Here is a 6492-nt window from a genome sequence, read left to right as displayed (position 1 = left end):
TCTATCAGCAACCACACCAGAGAGAATACTCATCGCTCCTGTCGATAATTTCGCGACTTGCGCACTAACTCCGCCAGGGATGCACTCGATGACTAACACGTTTTCTAGAAAATTACATAGGGTACTTGGAAAATGTATGCTATACGTACGCGACAAAGTTAAAAGTGCTAGCCTTGTACCGATTCGCGAGGGAGCTTGAACTATTTAAGATCTCGATTATGGAGTCTCTATTTCCTTTTAGTGGACCCTCATCTATTCATCGTCACCTCAATCCCCTGTTTCTAACTGCCTGTGTCTGTAAATTATAAATTAATAATAACTATGCATTTCTAAATCTCTAAATAAGTAACTACAGCAATGACAGAGACATCTATAGTAATATTTGTCATCTATACTCGATGATGTTCGTACGAATGTTAAAATCTCACATTTCAAGTAAAATTTGTTAAATCCTTTGAGTTTCAAATACGTCTCTGGTAATCCATCTCTGAGCTATGACGTCTGTGACCGGCCGGCCCTTCTTCATGCCTCTACCTCTACACGAGTACCAACGCCGCTCTTGGCGCTCCAGCTCGTTATTCACAACACATTAAACATGCCCTGCGTACTCTTATTTTGGTATAGACACACACACAGTAGGTACTAATGCATAATATGTGCAAATTCTGTTGTCACACAATGTAATTTTCCGCCCAATGAATTCGGCGAATTTTAATTCAGTAAAACTGTACGCTATCCTGTTTCTAGTGTCTGTCCTAACGATTTTATTTAATTTCTGGACTCTTGTTCCAGAGAACATGTCAGTTCCATCATGACCTTATTCTAATTGTTACACAAATTTACAGTAAAAATGACAATTTTATATTATTAATCGACTTCAAAAAGGGAGGAGGTACTCAATTCGTCGGTGTGTTTTTTTTTGTATGTATGTTACGCGATAATTTTGGATGATTCTTTTGTTGGAAAGAGGGTACCTCGGTATTGGTCCCATTTAAATTTGAAGAAAGTATTCTACTTCTAAGGGTGGCCAACTAGGGATGAATCCGGCTTCGCGCACTTTCCTCAAACTGCCTCTGTGGCCGAACGGTTGCCATGCCGGACTGCCACGCAGAGGTCCTAGGTTCGATTCCCGGGCCGGTAGAAATATTTGTGTGGCCTACATTTCTTTCTCTCGTGAGTTTGGGTGTAATTTGTGGTTGTCTATGTGTGTGTCCATGGCACCCGCGACACAGGGTTTCCCTAGTGCGGGGCGAAGTTGAGTGTGTGCGTTATTATTATTATTACTTTCCGGTAAACGATTTCAATAAAACTCGGCTAATAGATGAAATTCCACGAATTTTTGAGGTCGATTTTTTAAATAAAAAATTATAATTATTTTGTGTGTATGATACGCGAAATACACTGGGTTTTACATATTCTTAAAGTAATGCATCCAAAGTAACACCCTGAAATTTAAAATAAATATAAAGTTATGCCATCTTCTGAATAATCATTATAAGATACGGTTTAAGAAAGTAAGACATCGTTTGTGAACCGATTTCAATGTTTCTTTTTTGTTCGAGAGGGGGTACCTCAGTAGTGGTCCCGTTTAAATTTGAAGAAAATATTCCACCTCTAAGCGGCCAGTTACAAGAGTTCATCTACATTAAAGGCGAATCTGAATTATATAGTCTAGGCAATAACATTTAAATTCCTCTGGATAAAACAACCACCACGCGCTTCGCCGCGTAGACCAAAGTCAAGCCAGACTCGCCTGCGTGTCCGGGACGCTAATTTCAGTTAAAACGTAAATTTTGATGAAAAAAGCTAATTTTGCTATGACAGTTAGACGCACGCGGTCGCTGCGCGGCGGTAACGCGGACTCCGCTCGTCAACCGGGCGGCGGTGGGTGGCAAATTACGATGATTACGGTTTTAAATTTCATCCACATTCCGTTAACCGATTTCAATAAAAAATGGCACATGGATGTAATTAAATAAATAAATATATATATCAAGTAACGATGTTTTACCATGTCACACAACATTTTCGTATGTTTTGATAAGGGATCAGATAGAATCCTTGGAAAAAAATTAATGTCTAGACAATTCAATTTTAATATAATCATCAATAGTCGCTGGTCTTCGTTCTAAGTACATTCTTCCAACGAGTGCCGAATGTTTTCAATTTTGTTACCTCTTTAACAATTCGGTGAATTTGCTTTTTTCATGAGATGCCTGTCCAAACTTGTTCGAATGTTTGGAATGTAGTCTAAACATTGTATCTAGCTTGCATAATTCACAATTAACAAACAAAGATATGTGATGTGGCTCACATTGAAGAATTCTTTATGTACCTTCTATGGATCTTGATCAAAGATTTCTTTCCCACTTTATTCAAAAGGGGAATTTTCAGGTTAGTTAGTATCTAATTTCGGTGGCAATTGTTATTGTAATATTACGAGTAATATAGACACACACACAGTAGGTACTAATGCATAATATGTGCAAATTCTGTTGTCACACAATGTAATTTTCCGCCCAATGAATTCGGCGAATTTTAATTCAGTAAAACTGTACGCTATCCTGTTTCTAGTGTCTGTCCTAACGATTTTATTTAATTTCTGGACTCTTGTTCCAGAGAACATGTCAGTTCCATCATGACCTTATTCTAATTGTTACACAAATTTACAGTAAAAATGACAATTTTATATTATTAATCGACTTCAATCTTATAAGTACGAGTACTTAACTACTTAGTTATATTTTTTTTAGTCGAAAGTGTTAAGTTGTTAACTGTACAAAACTAAATAGTGCTATCATAGATCGATATAATAAGTCATTTTCAGGTCACTTTCTCCATCTGATTTCGGTGACATTTTTTTTTTATATTTTAGAATATTATCATGTAGTATTATTTAATATTCGAGTGTTATTTGGAAATATTATTTAATATTTCACGATATTATACTCAAATACTTAAATAATAAAAAATGCCATAAAAATAAGGCAGAGAAAAATAACATGAAAATTACCCACTTATTGTACGCCACCCTATTGTACCTTTTACAAAATATAATTTTTCTTTTACTTATCCATTTAACACTCCTTATCGCGGAGAGCCATTGTCATAAATATGACGAATTTTATTAAAATAAATTTATGGCTTTTGTATATTTAGGTAATACAATATCGTCCTTATAAAAATTGTTTATAGGCTATTCAGAGAAAAAAAGTATATAATTAAAACAGGCTACGCTCTAGGTCTTGGAACAAATCTTAGGCTGCTTTCATCAGACTTATCGGCTTTTACTTGCTTATATAACTAACAGCAACTCAAGAAAATAATCTTATAAGCAGATAGGTACATCAGATAAATGGGACTTTAAGTCACAAATAAAGACGTTGATTGACCGAATGTGGCTTGGGAAGGTGCACAATAGTCGAATTTAACAAGACTCATCTTCTCGTTCAGGCAGTTAGCGAACAAAAGAAACTAGCGCAGCAATGAAACGTTCTTTGATCGCACCACGTCCTGTAAACATACGTACCTACCTTTAGTTATTCTGTTCTGTTAAATATGCAGTTGGTAGAGGCGATGTTGTCGAACAAAGCACAGCTTAGTCCCCTTTATTACGTACAGAAGTAACTTAGGATTTTGATGGAAAAGCTGTTTTGATTAGTCGTTCAAATTAGTTACTATAACGAAAACAAGTTGTTTCAACTTCAAAAATGGAGGAGATTCTCAGTTTGTCTGTTTTTTGTGTGTGTATGTTACGCGATTACTCCGACATTTGCAAACCGATTTCGATGATTCTTTTTTGTTGGAAAGAGGGTACTTCAGTTGTGGACCCATTCAAATTTGAAGGAAATATCACACTTCTGAGGATGGTAAATTAGGGGATGAATCCAGTTATTGAATTTCACCCACTTTTGCCGTTGAAAAATGTCGTATTGTAAAAATACTTTACGTGTAGATGACGCGCCTTAACTCGATTCATTCGATATTCAGTCACATGCTTAGAGGTGGAATATTTTCTTCAAATTGTTTTGAACCTATTTAATCGGGACCACAACTGAGGTACCCTCTTTCCATAGAAAAGAATCATTCAAATCGGTTCACAAATACCAGGATTATCGCGTAACACACATACAAAAAAACATACAGACGAATTGAGAACCTCCTCCTTTTTGAATTCGGTTAAAAAAGTACTATTCCGCAAGTTTATTAATACTTAATTATGGCAATTCCGTTGAGGTTTTAGGGTAATAAGCACAGTCCATTATACACTGTAAATTTTCTTGATTAATCCAATTTAATTATGTTTAGGTATTCGCTAAACAGCTATCGTAAATTCCCTAATCTGAACTGCACGTATAGCAGCAGCCATAGCAGGGAAAATCGTAGATAGGAAGACATTATTTTGGTAGTTTTATGGCGTGTACAATGAAAAATGCAATGCTTACTTTTCTCTTGGAAGATATGTTGCTTAGTGTTATTGGTAACTTTGTTCTGTTTTTTTTTCCTTCTTTTTTAAATTTCTGATAGATATATTTGTTCTCCAGTGAAATTTGAATAAAAGATAAACCTTATATAAAATTACTTTATTTCTTTTATTTAGTCCTAGAGTCGTATTCCAGAACTCTACTCAATGCTCAAGTCAGGACTTGAGTATGATTTAAAGCACTAGAAATCATACTCAAATCCTTGCCATTAGGGTCGTATTTCCAGTGCTTGAAATCATACTCAAGTCCTGACTTGAGCATTGAGTAGAGTTCTGGAATACGGCCCTAAGAGCCTATGCACACGGCATATTTTTTAGTGCGCGTTTAAATTAGACATTTGCAGAAGAGCTTATAATTTGAAGGCACCGCGCCATTACGCACGGATGACGCTATGCGCGTTTCTTGAACGAACGTTTAAGAACGTACCTATACAAAAATTTACTGTCTGTGACTGAATATCGTATAAATCGAGTAAACACAAAAAAAAAGTAAAAATTTGCCGTTTGCATAGGACCTAAAACGTTTTCGGAGTATTTTTATAATACGATATTTTTCAACGGCACGCAAAGGAAAAGTCGTTCAGTGGTGCTGAATCAAACTCTGATCTCCTGCCTGAAACCCACGCGGTCTCACAACAAGACTATAACCGCTTTATTAGGTTATCATCTGTTTCGGTTTTCAATTTCAAACATTTTATTAAAACAACATAGTAGGTATGTTGCCTACAGATCAATCAATTGCAAGAAAATCTAACTTAAATTGTACAGATTTACTAAATAAAATAATATAGGTAGTTACTTATTAATTTATATTAGAATCCTTTAGAAGTAAATAGGTAATAACCAAGTCCTAATTTTTTTCGCCCGCAAATACAAATTTGTAGTACCTCCTGCCGGTCATTTGATGAGACATGTTTTAACAATTTCCTTTCCTTTCATACAGGTACTTGTTGCATACCTACTATTAGGTACAGCGAACGGGAAAAATATTTGCTTTTTAGATGGATATTTAGCAAAAGTACAAGAAGGCACGTGCTGGCGCACGTAAAAGGAAGGAAGCTACAGATTTCGCAATATTAGTAATGAAAAATATAGTATGAATAACCTACATATTTAGGTTCGAACTAGGTTGAATGGATATTTCCAACCGAAACGCAGCAGTCTTTCTTTGAGTTTTCAAATAGCGAAAATTTTACATATGAATACTTTTTCCATAGATTTAACACCTTTGACCTCTATTATCGCAGGTCACAGATCGAAATTCAATATTTGGGTGTCGCCACGGCCTGTATTGTTGTATTGCTCATGCTAGTTTCAAATTTTATGCATACCCGGTGAGAAACAGCTGAGTAATTACGTTCGAAAATTGAGTGGATACCAAGAAAGTTCGCTCGCTGCGCTTCTCGCATGGCCAATTACCTTTTACCTACAGTATTGATAGATTTATATCGATCAAAACCAAAGTCATTGTTGATTATAACTAAGTTTGCAAGAGTATGGGAGATTATATGTATTTCTTTGGCAACAAAATATAATCTCCACCAAAATGACGGTGGAGTGACTTACGTAAATAGGCGAACACGAAAGAAGTGAAACTTGAACATGCATCTTGCATTCAGTTAAATGTATTTGATCATATTGTTCTATGTATTTATCGCTCGCCGTCAAATTCTAATGCGATAAAATTTATTGATCCTCTTAGTACCTATTTAGAAACTGTCAGATCTCATCATAATATAATTATAACGGGAGATATTAATATAAACCTCATACCTAAACCTAATGAAGCGTCAAATGAAATTATCAATAGGGTTAATTATTTAAATATGCTGTCTACACACGGAATTTTACCTGGTCACTCTATTCCGACTAGAGACGTTAGCTGTTTGGATCACTTCATGATGATATTTGATCAATATAAAATATGTTCGCATATCGCAGTGTTAAATACTGCCATTACTGATCACAATGCTATATTTATGAAATTATCCAAACTGACAAATTAAACA

Source organism: Hyposmocoma kahamanoa, unplaced genomic scaffold, assembly GCF_003589595.1.
Source record: "Hyposmocoma kahamanoa isolate Upper Pololo Valley unplaced genomic scaffold, ASM358959v1 65, whole genome shotgun sequence".
In the NCBI taxonomy this organism is placed as follows: Eukaryota; Metazoa; Arthropoda; class Insecta; order Lepidoptera; family Cosmopterigidae; genus Hyposmocoma; species Hyposmocoma kahamanoa.
This window is presented reverse-complemented; position numbering follows the sequence as displayed.